At 39.0% G+C, this 22,845-nt stretch overlaps 1 pseudogene; it reads right to left on the bottom strand.

The window, feature by feature from the left end:
* Positions 1 to 2,007: 2,007 nt before the first annotated feature.
* The window catches only part of LOC148721312 (QRFP-like peptide receptor), a 107,658-nt pseudogene continuing 86,820 nt past the window's right edge, over positions 2,008 to 22,845 (bottom strand).

A 22,845-nucleotide genomic window follows, 5' to 3' on the forward strand; every position in this document is an offset into this window, starting at 1 on the left:
TCTCTGAAGCGAAAGATTAACCAACGTATGGCTCCTGAGTCATGTGTAAGGGTCTGGATGGGGGGATACAAATATCAGTTGTCAGTTAAAATTTCGGCCATTTGTCAGTTCTCAGTTGATTTTAGGCCATTTGTCAGTTGTCAGTTAAATGACTGTTAATAATCAACTTGGCGAGTTTACTATTACTTTCCGACACTATGTTTGGCCAAAAACTGCACATAGCATAAATTCAAAAATTAGGTCGAAAATTGATTAAGTAAGAGCTCCTTTTTCTCAATTCTGGAATAAAGTAATTCCAAGATATCCCAAGTGACTTTCAGTCTTTGTTTGAAGGGTGTTTAAGTTAAATTATCACCTTTCTGCACACAAACTTCTGTAGGCCAGTGTGCAAAATTGAAACATTTCTTTTCAACCGTCTTAGCCGGTCAAAATGTTAGAAAGAAGATCTTCAGAAGGAAAACAAACTTTTGAAGAGTCCTCAAGCACAATATTATGTTTTTATGTTTTGTTTTATAATGTGTCGATTGCGATTGACTCCGATGAAATAATCTGGTGGAAAGGAATGTTCCTTTGTCTACTTTCCAATTAGGTTATTAGAGATATCTACTGTAAGCTTATTTTAGAAATCCAAGCGAAAATGGGCGCGAATTGGTCGTCTTCTGAGTCCGTGTCATATTCGTCTGCATATGTTTGCACCTCAGCAACTTCCACTTCAACGATACAGTCGGCTCGTTTGTCGCTGCTGAGCCCTACTGGCTGAAAATCGTTCCCTAACCCGGCTAACAAGTCCACTTTGGTGGAATCTTGTTGCTTCGTGTAGACGGCCGGTGGTAAAGCCCCTTCCTTGTCCTTCGTAGTCTCCACCCGAACTGTCCTTTGCCTCCGGCGAGGGACGTTACTTCTCCGCAAATTCTTTCATAACACTTTCAGTCTCGGGGTAAATTGACATTTGCAAACTCCGTCGTCTGAGGGACAGGATAGCGGGATTTTTTTGGCTGCTCATTTTTTTACTCTCTTCAGCGACTCCTTGGTAATTATCCCAAAATCCTGAGAACAATGCGGTGAAAGTCTCATGCTTAAAATAGGAAATTACCTGTTGATTCTCCGCAGCCGTTGTGAGCAACGTGCACAATTCAATGTCTTCGAGATTATCGTTGCTAATTGAAACTATGCTGTTGTGCAGGAGGCGTATTCCTTGGAGAAGTTTTAGTGAGACTCGAGTTTTATTAGACAAAGTTTATTTAGGGTCATTGGTTGCCGTGGTTTCCTTTATACTATACCTTTGTTTCACCTCAGAAACGGTCTTTGCGATGTTGTCATTTACATACGATACTTTGTCTGCGATATCTTGAAGAGGCATGTGTGCTTTCTCTATGCTTTGAGTTCTGAGACCAAAACTGTTCTAGAGACTTTCAAGGACTCTAAGAACGACACAGTACCAGTGAGTCCCGATGCTAGTTTAAAGCGACTTGTAGCAACATTCGATACGAATAAAGTCTTCTTCACAGAACAGATGCCACGAACTTGCGTATAAGTACACGTTTCATCCGTTCCATCACTTGCTGCTTTCTGACTAGAGCCCGTCAAGGTTTTAACGCTTTTCTCAGAAGGACAGAGTCTCCTGGGTCAATGAACGCTATCCTAGCCTGTCTTCAAATTCTTTACAAGCTTAAGACCTCGACTTGCTCTTTAGAAGTAGTTCAACTTCTAAGCTTGAGAAAATTCGAGCCATGTGGTAAAGTTCAACATCAAAATCTCCTAGGCCATATTTGCTGGACAATTCTGTTAGACCAGGGATCTGGCGTACTCCTACTGATATGTAATTCCAGTTTTTAAGATATTTAGGGCGATCCGCTCTTTTGTAAGCTATCAGTAAAAGCCCACCACAAATGTCAGTTGTCAGTTAGATTTTCAGCGATTTTTCAGTTGTCAGTTAAAATTTTCGCCATTTGTCAGTTGTCAGTTAACCCCATCCCGACTCTCATGTGTCGTCTGCTGTTTAAAAACCTAAAGCTTAGTCTCATTGGCTACACTTTCCTCTGTTCCAGTTTCAGCCCGAGGCCTGGGTTTTATCACAGAACTCGTGCAGCACATCACTCCCCTGCTCTTTTGTCTAAATTGATGGTTCAGGAGGGCATACACGAAGGGGCTGACAGCTGAATTAAGCAACACCATCATGTCAACGAAAGTGTTATGGACAAACGTAATGTTGAGAGTCGTTAGGAATCCTAACACGTATTTAACTGACTCTGCTCCCCAACAAATTGCAAATATGACACTGACTGTTATGATCATCAAAGCGGCGCGTTTTCGTAGAAAGAAAGAGAAAGTAGTGTCAGCTCAAAAGCTATGGCCAATATGATTGTGACGATCAAGACCTTTTTTTAACTTTTCCGTTCACGGCTGTCCCTATAACAGGCAGTTTGTCCCTCGATTAACTTTTCATACCATTCCCATGCAGTAGGAGAGGATGTGCCAATAAGAAATTTGCCTGAAATTAATAAAAGACCCGAAGGCAGTCTAAAAAAGATTTGCAAAAGTTTCATTAAAGCAGCCTAAGGAACTTGGGACATAATTTCTTTCCGTGGATTTTCATGAACTTACAATAGAGGCACCTGGCTCTATGACAAGGGGTTACTTTCTGTTTCTATTTGCTTTGTTTTATCAAATCAACCAGGATGCCTTTCCTCGAAAAAAATGGAATTTCTGGCGTTTGAGTGCCAACGAATAAGCCGGAAATTAAATATTTCTGCGGCACGAGAGCAACAGGGCAAGGGCCTGGGTCCTTGAGTATAGATGTATTATGGGTATAGTGATACGAGTATTAAAGCTTGTGATTACACGTGGGCAATCATTCTAGACCTACACCTTCTCAGCTATTGCTAAGTTTATTTATTTATTTATTTTTTGTAAGTATGCATATAGCCTAGTAGGAAGGTTACGTGAGCTTGTGCCTAGTTCCTACCCAGATTTCCTGTCTCTTTTTCCCTACGGGGTACTTTACAGCAGTTTTTTCTGGCCACCGTTCTAACCACGATGTTTGTTAGTGGTTGCTAAGCTCTCGGTATGTCTTTTTGTCGTGTGCTTTGATAACGATTACTGAAAATGCAATGTTTTTGAGTATGTGTTCCTTCATTATTGTACGCTGGTGCTCGGCCGAAACATGCAAAATAAACCTAATGGTTCACTACATTAGTGTCTGTTAAGAAGTGTAGCTGAAATAAACCGCTTCTTTGTAGTTTAACCTTAAAAGGTTTAATTTACAGTTGTTGACGTAAATGTAATTTTTGTACATAATGCATTCTTTTCCCATATGGGGAGTTTTTCTAACCATTTTCCACTGCATTATCGCAGTAGGGTAGGACTAGAACGGAACATATGCGATCCATGCGAGTAGTCCACCCAATAAATCCCACCCATCCCACCCCAGGGGAGGACATCCATCACGCAGTAATCTCGTGCGTGGTCATCATTACTGATATCTGTAAAATGCGCCAACTTAAAAACCAGAAATGTGATGTGGCGGCTCGTTTACTGATTCCTGTCATGTATCGCTTAGAGGGTTATTTGAATTACTTAAGCCAAACTAGGAAAACACAAAGAGGACATCTTCCTCTACAAATTGAAATAAAAGGCCATTAATACACATTATGAATAATCGAGTTTCACCAACCAACTGCCTCCCAGTGGAACTAATTTATGATCAATTCTGACAACCACTGAAGGCCTTACATCATAATTAAATAAATAGGGTCGCGTATTTGAACGTAGATTAAACTTCAGCTGTCCCAATTTATAATTATCTGAGGTGCTACTCAAATTAGAAAACCTTACTGTGGTGGTTCGAATTATAACGGGAGAACATGGTACATGTATTCTACTGCTTCGTTTTCTCCGTTTTAGCTTCCCTAATACCAGAAGGACAAGGTGAGATTCTCCTTCTAAGAGCTGTTTCCTTGCTCACGTCTAATTACTATTCCAAAGTTTGCGAAAGCATTATTTTCCTTTTTTTTCTATCTTTATTTACACAGCTAAGCCTTGAAATATTCAAGCGAACTTATTCTACTAATATTGGATATATGAATTATTTAATCTAAAAATGTTTTCCCCTTGGACTGCAATAAGATAAGCTCGTACAGATTTTGTTAGATGTTCACATATTTTGAAGTTATTTTACGACACATGTTATGGAAATGAGAAGACTACAAAGGATATAATGTAAGGGTAATATTGCTTTTAGCAACCAAAAGAGGAAAAACATTTTCTGTTTCTACAACGGTATCCAAAAACCCCATTTTCGACTTTTGGATCCCGCTCGATGGCTCAATAATGCCCAACGGGGACGATCCTCAAAATAGCCTCTTCTGAAGCAAAATGTAACTAGTTTGGAAATTTTAGAAATAAGACACTGGCTGATAATTTTGGACAATACAGCCTGTAGCTGGAAAATACTAAACTTTCACTTTTCCATTAAAAGTAAAATAACAAGGGATTTGAAAATAATATGATAACGAATTGAATTAGGAAACGGAACTCTGTTGTTTCTGCTGTCATCCTGATAAAGAATAGTCAATAGGCAGCTGTCAGTACTTGGTATGTAAGGTAAGCAAAGTGGCTCTTATTAATGAGAAAAACAGATTGTTCTGTGAGTAAGTAGGTTATATCCTGCTCGAAAATTCTCCCTTTTAACGATTTTGAGAGAAGGCAGTACTTGAGAGGTGTTGAAATCTGAGCCGCCAAACCAGTTGACAAATCCGGCCGATGAAGACGCAAGCTACAAGCCGTCGGTGACCATAAACTGTATCACAGAAGGAAAATCAGCGCTTTTTTCAAACTGAAATAGCATGCAAATTATTTGCGCTATCCCGATAAATGTTTAACAAATCGGCCTTTACTCTTATCGAAAACAATTTCGTCATCTCATTGGTGAAAATGTTGTGGACCCACGAGGCTCAGCCCAGTGAGTCCAAACATTTTGACCACAGTAACTATGATGATGACTATTGACATGTGATTCGAAAAAGACGATAGCTTTTTTAGTGAACGAATTTCTAGAGATTGTGCATACCATGAAATCAATAGGTCAGAAATGCCTTTTTCTTCTAAGTATAAAAAAAAACAGCGATCTACGGTTTACATAACCTGTGATTAAACAAACGGAACGTTAGAATAAAAATCCAGGCCGTGATGTGTTGGTTCAAGAAAATTTCAAAATCAGACAAAGCAAATCTCTTGAAGGCTGAATGAAGTATAAGATCTGTTCGACCGTCTGTCTATTAAGAAGATACAGCCACAGAAGAAAGGTTTATTGTCAGCCTTAAGAATAGAAAAAGTTCGCCCTTTGATGTCGTACACGTAAAACGCGGACCTCCTTACGAATTTTGTTTTTCAGGAAAAATGCTTTGGAGATTTACTTATGTTCTTGTCTGTGTTTCGTTCACCAACCTTGCAACCTCTGAGGATCAATGCAGGACAGAAGTAAACATTCGTGGCATGGCTCTCAAAGGTTTTGTTTCCAAGAGAATGACAGTAGTAGCTCCTGATATCTGTGATATTTTATGTGAAAGGGAAGTTACCTGCCAGAGCTATATTTCAAAAGAAAAGAACAGATCTGTGAATTAAACAACCGCATAAAGGACGCAAGAGCTGAGAATTTCCGCTCCGTAGATCCAGCGTGGTTTTATATTCGGCGTTTGAACGGAAGAGGTAAGTACTTGACCAAGCATTTTAAATGATAGTTAGACATATTTTAGTCATACTTCCCACTTTACAAACAGCCAACATTTTCTGATCTTCCGCGCTTTCCGTAAAAAAAAAATAACTAAAAGCCTTAAACAGTGGGCTTATGAGTGAGAGGACCCCGCTTCTCAAGGTCAGGTTGATGTCTGACAGAGAGTTTAACCATTCTCAGCCAAAGAAGGACATTCAAGTGAAAGGAATTCGAACACACCTACGAATACTTTGTTTTCAGCTATTTATCCTATACCAGCTCCCTTGGGTTCGATTTCGGAGTTAGCAGCTCGTTCATGCCATGAGATAAAAGCAAGCGAAAGGAAAGACATTGCAAGTAGCAACTACTGGCTGGATCCATCTGGCACTGGGAAAGCAGTTCTGGTTTATTGTGATATGTATTTGGAAGGTTAATCACATTGTTTTAAGTCACTTCTGGTTTCCTTCTTTGTTAAATTCGTCGATTCTTTAGATCAATCTTCTTCGGTGCAGCATGAATTGAAAATTTTCATCATGCACTAGTTGAGAATTCAGCGGGAACTTTGTTCTGTGGTTCCCGCTTTTCATAAAAAAGCCAAAAAGGGCAAAAAGTCGCACCAACGGACAAGCTGAAACTAAACTGAATTTTGATGAAAGTTTGAAAAACATTCTTGCTTCAATATTGCAGGCATTGTCCATTTAATTGAAAGAAAATATTAAAATTCTGTTGTGTTGTGTGGCCATGATTGTCAATTAAGTACAATGTACTGTTTCCCTGATAAAAAATACAAACATATTTCTGTGGAACAATAATCGTTACGCCCCACTTTAACAGACAAGCTGGACCGGTCTATTAAAACTGAGTAAAATTTAGGAATAAAGGCTGATAGTTTCTCAAGAAACTGTTTGGGGCTGCGTCGGTGGGGGTAACGAAATAATTTCAATAAATCAACAAAGTTGAAATGGTAAATTGGCCACCCTCACGATTATAAAAGCTGACGTTTCGAGCGTTAGCCCTTCGTCCGAGCGAATAGAGGAATTGTGGTTTGTGTGTGCTTTTAAAGGCAGAAAATGGAGCTACGTGATTGGTGGGAACATGGCAACGAGAAAAACACGAATAAATTAGTGGAATGAAAAGCGTTCGTTGATACCTGTGGGATTTAGACTGCCGGTTTGAAAGATGAGCTTTTGTTCAAGAGTTTACGGGTTTCCGTGCTACCTAAGTGTAACTGGGAAAGACCGCAGATTGCCATATGTTGCTTGGAATGATTAGGCAAGTTAAAATGTCTAGCGACTGGTTTCGATGTGTCCTTGTCATTCCTCTCCACGTCGCGAAGGTGTTCTCGGAATCGGTCACCTAGTCTTCTGCCTGTTTCGCCGATGTAAATCTTTTTGCAATAAGTGCAAGTTATGCAGTAGATTACATTGGCGGAGGTGCACGTGAAGTGATCGGTGATCTTAATGGATCGTTTGGGTCCCGATATTTTCTCAGTGTTGTGAATGAAAGGACGCATTTTGCATCGTGCACGAGCGCATTTAAAAGTGCCTGGTTGGTCATTAGTCTGAAAAGAACTTCTGACCAAAAAATTACCTACGTTTTTGTCGCGTTTGAATGAAATGAGCGGAGGCTGCGAAAAGATAGTGCTTGTCCCTGGATCGTTTTGAAGTAATTTAAAGTTTTTAAGAATGATGGATTTAACGAATTTGTTGTGAGGGTGAATGGAATGCGGTCGGAATCTTCCTTTTGTGACGTTTGTAGTGCTGAATGTCGATCAATAAGTTGGGCGCGGTGGTAACCCGCTTGAACGACAGAATCAGGGTAACCACGTTTATCGAATAACTGGCACATTGACTCTGATTTGTGGTGGAAATCAGAGTCATCGCTACATAAACGACGAAGTCTTAGAAACTGAGAGAAAGGAATGGAGTTCTTAACGTGAGATGGATGCGAAGACGAATACAACAAGTAATTATGCGAGTCTGTAGCTTTGTTATACACACTAGTGCATAAACCGTTGCCTTCAATTGAAACTTTGATGTCTCTTTCAGAGCCGGGTGAAAAGAATTGACTGCGGTTATGAATTGAGTCAGCTCCTCTCTGGTAGAGGAGGTGGCGCCGATGCAGTCGTCGATGCAGCGACCGTAGAGTTCAGGTTTGGAGCCGTTTTATTAGTGTTCGACAAAACCTACAAAAAGATTGGCATAGCTAGGTCCCATTTTGGTACCCTTGGCTACACCATTGGTTTTTGTGTACCCGTGGCTACAACACTGGTTTCTTGACAAAACCTCCCGAGGGGACCAGAGGAGCTAACTGGTTTGTTTGTCGATCTGGAGATAAAAGCATCGCTAGTGAAAGATCTGTGGGAGGAATTGGGAATCGAGTGAATGGAAATGGAACTGCAACATCTCTGCTTTGATTTTCTGGAGGAATCGAGACTGGTGGTAATTTTTTGGCGGAATTATTCGCTTCGGGCGACGGACACTTTTAAAATAGGTTTCCGGCCTTTTAGCAGTTGAACACCAACATAGCGCTAACTCGCCGAAAACGCTTGAAAATGGCCTGAGACGCTAGGAATCAACAAAGAAAACAACAAGGCAATAAGGGAAGCCCATTTTTTTCAAAACAAGACATTTTTTCCCTCTTTTAAGGCAAATCGATAACATCCCATAAAAACCTTTATAAATATAAAACGTTGCGCAACACGGTAAGAGTCACATCCGCTTTTCCAGTAGTGAGCTTGGGCTGCATGTGATTTACCATTTCAACTTTGTTGATATCTTGAAATTATTGAGTAATATTTGAACAACTCAAATAGACATTTGTTAAAATTCGCCTCAGTTCTTCTAGGTTTTCTCTTTTTCCTTTTTCCAACCTGTTCATAGTTCTGAAAATACAACGATAAGCAGCTCAATGTTGGCTACATGACTATAAAATATGTGTTATGGACAGGAAGATTGAGGAATCATTAAAGTACTCAAGATCAAGTATTCTAGAAACATTTTAAAACTTACTCGTGACCTATCAATAGAGAGGAATAATGAACTCTTTATTAGGAAATATTCAGCCTAAAACCTACAATGAGCCTCTAAGGCCCGGTTCAAACGTCGAACTCTACATGTGCCGAACCTAATACCTATTTGGGTCGACCCAAATAATTAAATAATTTGGATATATCAACAAAGTTGAAATGGTAAATTGGCCACCGTAATGATTACAAAAGCTGACGTTTCGAGCGTTAGCCCTTCGTCGGAATAATTAAGTTCGACAGTTGATTCAGACGTCAGTTGAACTAGAGTTAATAGAGGGAACTGGTTATGAAAGCCGGCGAACTTCAAACGATGGAACTCTTTGTGTTGGTTCATGGCATGTCACGTGACCGCGAAGCTGCACAAAGTGCTTCCAGTTTATTTTTTTTTTACGGATGATCTAAAAATAATCTAACTGAAATATTATCTTAAGAGGATTCGTAAGTGATGCCAAGGGTCAACTGCTCCGTCCTTGGCTGCGGATCGTGCAGACGATCGAAGGGAATAGGAATTTTTAAGCTGCCTGTCGCGAAAGACGAGGCTCATCGAAAATGGCGCAACAACAAATTAAAACCGTTACGGTCAGCGGTTACTAATATGAACCCAAGAGGATTCAACATGGCGGAGTTTTCGGAAAATCGCGCGAGAAACAACTCGGAAGAGTTTCTCATCGCTAATGCCATCCGTGAAGGAAGAAGAAGGCGCCTTAACATGCAAATGGCGTTAAACCACCTAGTTGCTAAGAGGAGGAGAGTTTTGAATGCCTGTTTTCTTGTTGTGTTGTTTATTTCATCAAAACGAAACAACATCATTCCTGTGTCTCGCTCCTGTCGTCGGTTGAGGAGAAGCGCTGGATGGTGGGAGAATGCTCGGAACAACTATTCGGAGGCAAGATTCAAGAAAACATTTCGGATTTCTCGGTCAATACAATACAATACAATGTTCTTTACAATACAATATTCTTTATTTCGAGAGGGCAGATACATGATTAACCCAGTAAAGAGTTTTCTAACACATGGCCCTCTAATAAACCCACCCAAACCACCCCAGTGGAGGACATCCATCACACAGTAACCTCGTGCGTGGGGAATTAACGTCTCTTACCTCAACCTTGCAGGAGATGGGACCTCCATTCATTCGTCCCTATCCGAGAAGACTAGAATATCTAGCCATTTCTTGATGTTATAGAAAGGCAGCAAATTCTTTTCAATTATTTTAAGACCCTGAGTGTTGGTCCTGCCGGGGCTTGAACCCTCGACCTCCCGCACAACATTCCGGCGCCCTACCAATTGAGCTAACCATCATCATCCAACAATAAAATTTACGGCTGAAATTTCCGATAAGGAAACAACATTCTTGGACACCTACATCTACAAAGCGAACGATTCGAAAAAGACGCAGTCCTTGATGTGCGTACTCCTTTTAAACAAACTGAGACATTTCATTATACACATTATAGTTCCTGTCACCCTCAAGGAGTTAAAAAAGGCTTCATAAAAGGGGAGGCCCTTAGACTTCTCAGAACAAACTCCTCTCAAACAATATTCGAGGAGAAAATCGCAAATTTCAAAGCGTATTTGCTGAAGAGAGGCTACCCAGAGGACCTCATTAACACAACCCTCTTAGAGGTGAGTTTCAAAAACAAGAAACTAGCTCTTTAATAGAAACAGAAGACGAACCAACGAATCTTGCCTTTTGTTACAAAATACCAACCGTCAGTGCCAAACCTAAAGCAAATTCTCATGAGAAACTGGCATTTAATAGAAATACAACTACTACTGAGCGAAATATACAAAAGACTGCCCCTCGTATCTTACAAAAGAGGACGGTCGCTCAAAGACATACTCGTGAGGGCAAAACTTTGAATAGGCTATTCTAAACACGCGCTGAGAAGTCGTGTAGGCCTGTCAACCCCATTTCACATCGAATGTAATCTTATGTGCATGGCAACTACCTAAAGGCTAGGGGGATTGTGGGGAAAAAATTACAAATTTAAGATATTTATAATGTATGCATTAAGATCGGCACCTGTGAAGATCGACGTATGAATCGAAGTCGATCTTTTGCCGTTCCATTCGACAAGCTCAGTGGAATAGAACGGCAGAGTCGACCCTAATACAAAAGCGTCGATCCTAATTGATTCAAACGTCGAACTTTACATGTGCCGAACCTAATTATTAGGTTCGGCACATGTAAAGTTCGACGTTTGAAACGGGCCTAACTGATATATCTTTGAGATACAACAAAATATATGAGGTTCATATATTTTGTACTGCGATATTAGATACATATGATGCACGATCCTCGCAGTAGATAGCGCTATTTAAGCAATAGCGAAAATCAGACCTGAAAAAAAAAAATCAGGCCTGTACGGGATTCGAACCACTGACCTCTGCGATACTAGTGCAGCGCTCTACCAATTGAGCTAACAAGCCAACTGGGAGCAAGCCGTTACGTTGATTCGCAATAAACCCGTGAAAGTGATAAATGAGTATCACTTTCACGGGTTTATTACGAATCAACTTAACGGCCTGCTCCCAGTTGGCTTGTTAGCTCAATTGGTAGAGCGCTGCACTAGTATCGCAGAGGTCAGTGGTTCGAATCCCGTACAGGCCTCATTTTTTTTTCAGGTCTGATTTTCGCTATTGCTTAAATAGCGCTATCTACTGCGAGGATCGTGCATCATATGATATATCTTTGGTGGTAACTACTTGAACCTAAATACATATAAATCAATACATACTTTATCGACTTTCCTCGAAGGAGGCTTCTCGAAGACAGCGGTCTACAACGATTAACTATCAATTACTAATTACGATACACGATCTGGAATCATAACTAATCATGATTTAAAATAAGCTCAATCAAAGCACCATTTAGGGTCATGAAATATGCCACCTCGAAAAATTTGGCGTCCTAAGGATCGATAAAACTTTTAAGAAGAGTACGATCGAAAACTGGAATTGAAGCTACTTCATGCGACGGACTTTTTGCAAATTCCAAACTTTAACTATATAGAACTCTGTTGTTCTGTTTTATGGGAGTTTAAATCATTTGTGATAATATATTAATTTAACGCCAAGCGATCCAATACTTCATTCTCTGTCTTGAAGAAATGCCATTGCAAACCTAAAAAAGCGATGCGTTTGAAGTTATTAACCTTAAGAACGCCACAACCTGAAAGGGCTGAAAACTGCCGGACTCTTTATTCAGTGCACAACTGCCAGCTCCACAAGTTTCTTTTTTGTGATCAATTCTTGTGCAATGCGTTTTCGACATTGCCCGAAGAAAGTAGGCCATGAGTTTGACTTTTTGAAACTATTTAAATCGAGAAGATATTCGAAAACTTGACAGAACGTCGCTCGAATTAATCACACAGAAGCTAATATGGTAATGCTGTCTATTAGCTCATCTTTCGCTTAAAGAATACGAAGAGAATTCAATTCAACTGACGGCAAATAAATGTCATTGGAATCGACCACTAAGACACTATGGGTTTATACACTATGAGTTTATACAAAAGACAACATTGCACCAAAAACGGATTCCTAAATGGAATTTTACTTTGTTTCGAAAACTCTCCTATTTCTCGCGCAAATCGTGTTTCTTACAATGCTGAACGGGTGAGAAATTTATACATTTCATTGGTACCAGGAATTAAGGCCATAAGGTAAAAAAAATGACAGAGACATTTTTCATTTTTGGCTCTTATTTCGCTATTCACTTTTTCTCTCAACAAAAGCACCACAGATTTTGCTGGGGCATCTACTCGTTCCATTTTATGTCTGCTCATTCATGCCAAATTTTACACACGTTTAAAAACAGCATAAATTTGCGCAATTCTACCTCTTAATTTCCCAAAACTCTACTCAAGTCCTAGAGTTAGGGTTAGGGGTTAGAGCTGTTGCTTTAACTATCCACTGTTCTTAGTCAGCCTTAAGATAAAAGTTCGTTATTTGATACCCAGACCTATATATGAGTTCCGTTTATCAGGAATAATGCGGTGGAGATTTTGTTATTTTCTTGTCTGTGTTATGTTCATCAACCTTGTGACCGCTGAGGATCAATGCAGGTCAGAAATTAATATTCGTGGCATGGCTCTCAGAGGTTTCATTTTCAATAAAATGGCGGTGGCAGCTCCTCATATCTGTGATATCTTATGTGAAAGGGAAATTACCTGCCAGAGCTATAATTTCAACAGAAAAGAACAGTTCTGTGAATTAAACAACCGCACAACGGACGCAAGACCTGAGAATTTCCGTTCAGACCCAGCGTGGTTTTATATTCGCCGTTTGAACGGAAGGGATAAGTACTAAGCTAACCACCTTGTCGAATAATAATCATGGATATTTTTAACACAAGCAAAGATTACGATAATTTGTGTATGCAAACAATGTCAAACAGACGTTTTCTAGAAAGAGTATGCATGTGTATATAATTGGGATTCCAATAAAGATATTTTAATATTGAAATAGAAAAATATTTTGAACATAAGCTCGACGGCTGCTTACAGTCCGCCTTTTCCGATCTCTTATGGTATTATATAAAGAATATATAACTCTATAATTTTTCTAGAGAGAGACAAAGACAACTTTCGTGTGTGCGTAAAACGATAAATTATTGGTTTATTTACCTTTTAAAGTGTTAGAAGAAGCTAATCTAGTAAAGCTTATGAGAGAGGGTACCTACCTATCCATGGGGGTAGGGGGACAGCTTAACCGAGCTTTTAAGCTTTGTCAATCGAAGGAGGACATACAAGTGAGTGGGATTCAAAACTCATATTTTTGTGCAATTAGTTCTTATTCCCCTTTCGATGAACGCAATTTAACATACCTTGTGTTTTCCAACATTTTTACCCATTCAGCTCCCTTGGGTTCGATTCCGGAGTTACCAGCACGTTCATGCCGTGAAATAAAAGCAAGCGAATGGAAAGCCACCGGAAGCAACAAATACTGGCTGGATCTATCCAGCACTAGGAAGGCAGTTCTGGTTTACTGAGATATGTATTTGGAAGGTAAATCATAGTTAAGCCACTGCTTGCGTTGTCTATTATTTTTATAGTACCCTTGGTTGCTTCAATATATAATTACTCGTGAATAATTATGCATTGCACAGTTTCCGCTCTATGTTTCCGTTTCACTGAGTAAAAAGCTTAAAGGCAAAAATACGCAGGAGTTTGACGATCTCAAACTGAACTAAATTTTGATAGAATTTGTTTGTAACTCCTTGACAAGTCTTGCAACCTCCCGCGTGTCTTTGTGACTGTAGATAAAGTTTTCAAAGCATGGCGATGTTTTTTTACTCCTGCCTAGGTCGGCATGCAGACCCGGATAGCAGATTTTTGACAAAAAAGCGTTAGAAAAAGTAAGAGGGAAGGTTCAAATCTTTTTCGCACTCATTTAACCACTTATAGAGAAATGTTGGTCAGGTTAATTTTTAAATTTTTTTTTGGCATAATAGATAAATATAAAAGTACTTGTAGCACCAATGGTTAACCGAGGATCGAAAGGACGACTGACGGTTAACCTTTCAGAAAACGTAAAGAGAAACTATACAAATACCTGTAAAATTAAATTTAATGTATATTTCCCCTTGGTTGGCTCTTTAGCCTTGTAAACTTGGGAGTTTGAATTTTCATGAAATCCTTGAGGGCTTATACTGCTCAATTCGTAAATAAAAATCGTAAACGCAGAGTAATCTCAATACACAAACCATGTTAGCGAAGCTTCCCAAGAAGAAAAGATTCAAACAAACTTCAAGTTGCACAAGCGAGAATTTACCAAATGTCGTTTTTACGGTATGCTACTCGAGTACCTTGTGTGTCTGAACAGGTACATGTGGCGACCGCTGAATAAAAAGGTACAACTACGATCTAACATTACTAAGCATATTTCCTCACACTTTGATCGAAAATACAAAGAACTTTTAGCGCGCTGAACGCTAAGAACGGCTGCATTGGGTTCTCCAACTCAACATACCAAGGGTCAAGAGCCATAACAATGACCCTTGACAACTTTATAAATAAAAAAGAATGAGGTGTATTTGAGCGCAGATTAAATTTCAGCTAGTTCAAATTGCCTGACTCGAGAAAATTATAACGGGCCATTTCTGGGAACATGCTCTTTGCATTCTACTGCTTCGTTCTCGCTGTTTTGGCTTCTCTGATACCTGCAGAAGGAAAAGTAAGATTTTCCTATAATTATGTCCTGGTTCAAGTCTGAGTACTATTTAAAAATTTATTATTATAGATTATTATTATCCTTATTAACATAACAAAGCCTTGAAATATTCACACAAACTTCCAGTGTTGCTAGGTATAACAAATTACTCCAATCATGACAAATAGTTTTCTCCTTTGGATGGTATGAAATAACCTTCAAATTAAACAAAGTTGAAATGGTAAATTGGCCACCGGTAAATTGGCCACTTAAGGTGGCCAATTTACCATTTCAACTTTGTTGATATATCCAAATTATTTCGTTACCCCGACCGACGCAGCCCCAAACAGTTTCTTTCGAAACTATCAGCCTTTATTCAAATTTTACAGTATGTTCAACATTTGCCGAATTCATTTTACAACAAATTATATGCGAGCAACAAGATGAAGAATATGGGAAACATAATTTTTGGAGTAGCCAAAAGAGAGTATGCTGTAGAATGATTAATCACGTCTCTACAACGCTGTCCATGCACGTTTTAAAATTCTCGATGCCACGTGATAGCGAAATTATCACTGGAGGTCCTTTGCATCGTCACTACAAGCGAACTAACGTTCTGTGAAAGATTTTTAATTTTCAAACCCTACCTGAAGAGAAAAAATATAGAGAAAAGGAAAAGCACCAGTGCTTTTAACTTTGGGCTTAAACGTGTTATTTCTATTAATACTTGGCTGTTGGTAAAATCTGAGGACTTTGTGGATTGAAACTTTGCCTCTGGAGAAAAGAAACTAAGCTTGAATCACATACATACATACATACATACATACATACATACCTACCTACCTACCTACATACATACATACATACATACATACATACATACATACATACATACATAAATCCATTCATTGTTACTTCCTAAAGAGCCGGGGCTTCTCATTCTAAACAGGTGGTTTTCAAGAAAATTTTTGTTAAAAAAAATTCCATGCAATCCTGTTTGATTAAAACGAAGATTGTTCACCGTCGATTCGTTGAGTTCCTTGAGATGGTTTATTTGCAAAAATAATGTTGTCAGGGATATACGGGATATGCTAGGAACTATATAGAACCGAAAGACCGATGATCCTTTCAAACAAGTTTCTACCGTCTGAAGAATTTCTGTGTTACTTCAGGATTTTGTATGAAAGTCCTAGGTGTTTAGTTATGATGGTTTGGTAGTCTTTATTTTGCGGTCAAGTTTGGGTAGATAAGGAGAGCGTAGAAACATTTGTTAAAACGTTTTCAAGTAACTTATCGCCATACATTGCATCCCTACAGAGATAATTAAGCCAGAATAGATAAACACATATAGGACAACTTTCCCTAAAATTCAAATTGGAGGTCACCGATATGCATTAAGTATAATCGAATTTCACCAACCAACTACATCCCAGAGAAACTTATTCAATTGTGGCAACCACTGACAACCCCATAATTAAACAGAGAAGGTTGTGTATTTCAACGCATATTAAACTTCAGCTGTCTCAATTTGTCTGATATTTCGCCGGCATAAGGTTGAAAAACTCGCCGTAATTGTTCGCCGGAAGTACAGCGGGCATTTTCTAGGAAACATGCTCTTTGTATTCTACTGCTTCGTTCTCGCGGTTTTGGCTTCCTTAATACCAGAAGGACAAGGTGAGATTTTCCTACAGTTGGGTCCTAACTCATGTCTGAGTACTTTTTAAAAGTTTACCAAGTCATTATGTTCCATTTTTATTATCCTTATTAGCATAACTAAGTCTTGAAATATTCACACAGGCTTCTTTAAGAAGTATTAAAGAAATTAAAGTTATTTCAACCAAATAGTTTTGGCCCTGGACAGGCATAGTATATACAACGTACGCATTTTATAAGAAGTTCAGAATAAAATTTTAAGAGAACATGCTTCTTGGATTAGCCGAAAGGGACAGTTTAACTCAGAACATTTAAATACGTTTCTGTAATGCTGTCCATAAACGTTCTCGACTTTTCGATTCGGCGCGATGGATAAACGGCCACTGGCAGATCCACGAATTTTAAAACAAGTAGGAAGTCTTAGTGAACTAAACTAAAACAGTTCGGCTGGATCAAATGGAGCGAAACTTTAAAGTGAGGTAATATAGTTTTTTAAAAATAACGTTTTGTTGAAAAAATTCAAGAGAAAAGAGAAAGCAGCAGAGCTTTTACCTTTGGGCTTAAACATGTTATTTGTATTGAAACTCGGCTTTTGGTAGATCTCACATACATCATCTTATCACTGTTACTTCCTAAAAAGGGCTTTTCAAGCTAAACAGGTGGTTTCAAGGATAAAAATTGTTAAAAATTTTTTTACGCAGTCCTGTTTGATCAAAACAAAGATTGGTGGCCGTCGATCCGTGGATTTTCTTATGATATTTTATTTTCAAAAATTATGCAATCAGGTTTTCAACTTCTTCAAGCGCGAGAACAAAGATGACAAACACGACTTTGTTTTGCACGATCTGACGCGTATATCTAAACAGAGCGGAGCCTTTTTGTCGTTGAACACAGGTTTCATTGTGAACTGTGGACGGATTTTTAAGATCTATGAGTTATTTCATAAAACAATGAAGGTTCTGTCCTGGTGTACCGGTTCACAAGGGAATTGCCATCGTCCTTTCTTTGTTTAACCGGTCATTGGTTAGCTGTCGTGTATTATTTGGTCTTTTGTATCGGCTCTTAAAAACCGGTACACGAGGACAGAACCACAATGAATGTCCGGCGGCATCAGTATTTCGAACTCCGAAGATCGGAAATTTCATGATGAACAGTGATGTCAGTAAATTTTCTTGCTCTCAAAAAGATATCAACTTTAGTTAACTTTGATGTAAAAAAAGATGTTGGACAGCATTTTTCGAATACAGGAAAAGATTCTGTGTGATAGAAATTCATGGACGTGTTCACTACAGCGGACATAGTTTTGAAAAGGAATTCATCTTTAACAGTGATGCAGACATCCCGTTTTGACTGACAGGAAAATTTAGCGGCCTCAAGCTGAATCAATAAAGAAGTCACGCTACATAACAACACACGCTTTTCATTAAATGAGTTTTGAGCTGAGACCAAACAACAAGCTCCGCGAAAACGTAATCGTTTTTAACGAACTAAACAAGCTTGGACGAGACGACCATTATTACGTACGTGATAAACACGAATTACTCTACATACCAACACGAGTAGTTTATAGACTTCGGCGTGGATCACTGAGTCGATCGATCACAATAGCTGATCGCATCAAAAAGAAGTTAAACTTTGCTATGATCATTCAGAATATAAATACAATAATTCGATTGGTGTTTAACGTAAAGCCAAAAGCCAAAAGCCAAACCAAAGCGAGACTCATACAGTACTAACACTGCTGTACAGTCCCAATTTAAGTAGAAGTGCTTGTCAGTAGAAGTGCTTGTTAGCAGCTTTCTAACTTAACACAATTTTTCTCTAGGTAATTGCCGCAATTTGAAGTTTACCAGTTTTCCTAAACCTGACTACCGACTGGAGAATCACACGGTTCGAACTGTTGACGTGGCTGACGAGGATATCTGCATGCTACAATGCTACCTGGAACCTAACTGCGTCAGTTATAACTTTCATACGATAAAACAATTGCAAGCGCCTGAAAAACACAAGTGTGAACTGAATAATGCAACCATTGAACACGATGGAGACCTAGTGAAAAACAAAAGTTATGTTTACCGCGGAGCTGAGGTGAGGATTAATTCTAAGAGCCAGTAGTAATACTCTCGTCCTTGTCCAGGAAAGCTTTGTATTTATTTGTATTCGTATTTGTATTTATATATTACTCCACTCCACGTAGTAGTACGTTAAGTTACATACTGACAAGGTAATAACCACTAGGAAATTCTAATTCTGTACCACGGGAAAGCTTTGATACGAGACCAAAGGATTCACCCACCTCTCCTTTCCTTTAAAATTCCCTGCTTGCGACGGGGATAAATGAACAGACGCGAGGAGTCTGTCATGCCTGCCGAAATACCACTTTAAGTTTCTCTTTTCCTTTTCTCCTTAAGAATGCTTGCGTCCAAAATCCCTGCGAGAATAACGCAACATGCCAAGCTGGGTTTACAGACAGAGATTATCAGTGTTTGTGTGTCGCTGGATCTGGATTTGAAGGCCATGACTGTGATGAAGGTAAGGAATCTTATACTTTTATTAAGGAAGAAACGTGAAATATAATTGCGGTAAGAACAATCAAGGAAAACACAAGCTATCTAATTAAGAAAGAGGGGGACTTGAGCAGGGTTCATCACCTTTTTTTTTCTTTCCCATCCTTAACCACTTTTGAAACCGTTTTTCTTTGTGTCTTTTGTCAGCATCTATGCCACCTAACTATAGTTTCTCAGTTTCTTTTTACTGAAGTAAATGTCAATTAAACTGAGTACGAATTTTTACGCCAAAATTCAGACCTGACCCCATTATCAGGAAAAGATATAACGCAATGAAAAGCTCTTTAAAGCTTCCCAAACATGGTGAACATGGATGTGGAGGTAATGCGACATGCAATAACACCATTGGATCGTACAGATGCAGGTGTAAGGAAGAACATTATGGAAGTGAGAAAAACTGTGTGTACTAATTTCACAACAGGAAACATAAGCATGAAAGTCAAAACACTTTCAGCCAGAACGCACGATTCAAAATAACTTTGATAGACCAATGATAGTCATTTTGTTGTCTTAGACATAGATGAGTGTTTGAACGGAACAAACGGTTGTGATGTGAATGCTGAGTGTAACAATACCCTGGGATCCTACAATTGCACGTGTAAAGATGGATTTGAAGGAAATGGAATTAACTGCACAGGTCAGTCAAAGGCCAAATTACCAAACGCTAGCTTGGTTGATTGTCATGAATTATTTGTAGCGCTACAATGTCTTTACGATAAAAGAAGATAGCTGCCAAATCAATTGATATAAACTGGACTGCAATATTAGCAGCGTGGCAAGTTATTAGTGAAGTAGATGCCAGCACGAGATCAGGAACGTCGCAGTGTGCTCGAGAAGTGAACATTATTGAAAAAAAAGTTTTTTCGGCGTATTGACGATGCTGTGTTTTTTTGCTCTTCTCTTTTACTCAGAGAAAGTATGGTCTGTTTTCATTTGCGAGGGAGAAAGAAGTACCATAGGCTGTGGGAAGGAAAAAAAAATCAACGTGGTGGATGCAAAATATGGTGTATTAGACCCAGACAATTGCAACCAAACCACAGTTCAAAATACAGACTACAAAGCTGAGAACTCTCTTGCCATTGTACGGATAAAGTGCAATGAAGAAGCTAGTTGCGAGCTGCATGCAGATAATTCAGTTTTTGGTCATGATTCATCACGCCAGAACACAACTAAATACTTGGAAGTCAAATACAAGTGTGCGAATTTAGGTTAGTACCTATAGCTATTTTTTTAAACTGTGAACTGGGAAGTGGAAAGTTTTTTCTACCACTTAGTACTCATTCAGTTGCGGCCGTATTTTGAACAGAATTAGGATAAGAAACAATCGCCAGCATTCAATTATCCAATTTTTTGAACTGCGTGTAATAGAATGGAGCGTAACATTTTAAGGCTACATGCAAACAACTTTAACAATTGGGCGTCAATAAGTACATACATGGTGAGATAACAACACACACAACGACAGCGTTAAAACTCTAGGGTATCATAAGAAAGGAAAAAAATTGAACTATTTAGAAAAAGGTTTGATTAAAATTAACCAGGGTGACGCCTTTAATCACACTTTCGCCTCAAAATACCGTACACCAAGGAACGGAGAATCAGAGCTAGACGTACTTAAAGAATTTGTGCGAGCAAAACTTCCGAAAACCACTAAATTTTACATCTCAGATCAGAAAGGCATGCGATACATTCCTTTTTCAACAAATGCATGTCTGGAAGTCGTTTTAAATCCTACAGAAAACGCTCCTGGATTTTTCGAGAGTTCACTGGTTTTCTTTAGACTCTTGCAGCTCTTTTGATTACTTCAATCATCTTCTTTCTCATAACATGTAATGTTTAAATCAGATTTAAAGATAGCCAGGACAATCACAATTCCACTTTTGCGACAGGACGAGATTGTAATTAACTCTTTACACCCTAAGATCAATATGTATCTTCTCCATTCTGTTCTCTATATATTTCTAATGGCACTGAGTAGGAGAATTTGCTTGACAATCGAAGGATTCTTAAATTGACGATCACTTCCTAAATTCTCATGAATTGTTTGATTTGGCAATTATACTACTGTAAGGATAAAGTAGATGCTAATAACTCTTAGGGCCCGAAGGGTTTAATAGTTAACAAAAAACCTGAGAGAGTCCGCCGACAAATGGCAGAAGAAAATCATAGGGTGAGAATAGGGACCGTCCCATTCCACGTTTGACGAAAACTTTGCAATTTTATTCAAAAGCGTCACCTCGGTACGAGTCAATTGGATGCTTTAATGATAATACAACCAGTCCTGCCATAGAAACGTTGGAAGGAAAATGTGATATCTTGGATGGTAACTACTCGACCAGGAATGATTCCATCGACAAATGTTTTCGTGCTGCCGAGAAGCGAGGATTCCACGTCTTTGCGGTTCAGGATGGTGGACGGTGCCAAGCCAGTGCTTCGGCCATAAAGACGTTCCACAAGTATGGCCACTATCAGCAATGTCCGCCTCATGGTAGAGGAGGGAAACAAATCAACCATGTATATTACATTAAGGGTAAGATTTTATGCTGAGATATCCATGTTATGCAGCCCGGTAGTATAACATACCATAGTAACAAAGTTAATGCGTCTTTCCTTTGCATTTGCTGATCGACTGCTTAAATTTTGCCAATCTAAATATCGTTTAAAGTTTTAACCTTCTGTCGATGCCCACGCCTGACGTTTTAATATGTTTAGTATGTAGACTAGTTATAGTCATAACAGGGAACGGTTCTGCATGCTGTTTACTCTTTCAGGACACAAAAATGTTGGATGTTACGAATTTGATAAAACGAATCGTTTCACTCGTGTATTGAGTAAATCTGATGTTATCATGCAAGAAAGTCACTCTCCGCAGCGTGAGAGCTTCATTTCAAAGTGCGCAGCTGCTGCAGTCAGGGCAGGTTACAGGTTGTTTGCAGTTCAGAATAGTAACAAGTGTATGGCAACTGGTACAGCACCGCAGAAAATTGAAAAACTTACGGAATCAAATGAGTGTGGTTCTACGGGCTCTTTTCAGATTTACACCATTAGAGGTAATTTTATAAATGAATAAAGGCTAATAGTTTCTAAAGAAACTGTTTGGGGCTGCGTCGGTGAGGGTAACGAAATAATTTGATTATATCAACAAAGTTGAAATGGTAAATTGGCCACCGTTACGATTATAAAAGCTGACGTTTCGAGCGTTAGCCCTTCGTCGGAGCGAATAGAGGAATTGTGGGTTGTGTGTGCTTTTAAAGGCAGAAAAAGGAGCTACGTGATTGGTGGGAACATGCAACGAGAAAGACACGAATAAATTAGTGGAATGAAAAGCGTTCGTTGATACCTGTGTAACAGAGGTAATTTTATAGTCCGAGACCAATGTGGAAACCCACTTCGACATTGAAGGAAGGGCATTTAAAGGTTTACATATTAAAATTATACACTTAAAGAACCAGATTAGCAGTCTGTTACGAATATCTGTTGTAGAGCAGCTTTTTGGAACTCAGCATCGCTGGTAACGACAGCAAACCGGTTTATTTCACGACATTGATATTTTCTTGAAAATAACAGACCTCTGCTGATAAAGCGTCCATACGCATGCGCAGGATTAAGTTGTCATTCTTTTATACCTTTTCTTAAGTTCAAGAGGTTACATAGTAAGCTGACTACAGAAGCACTATCAGCAAAAATTGCCATCCATAATTCCCTAAAATATGGATTTTACGTAACATGTA

This window comes from Stylophora pistillata, chromosome 10, assembly GCF_964205215.1.
Source record: "Stylophora pistillata chromosome 10, jaStyPist1.2, whole genome shotgun sequence".
In the NCBI taxonomy this organism is placed as follows: domain Eukaryota; kingdom Metazoa; phylum Cnidaria; class Anthozoa; order Scleractinia; family Pocilloporidae; genus Stylophora; species Stylophora pistillata.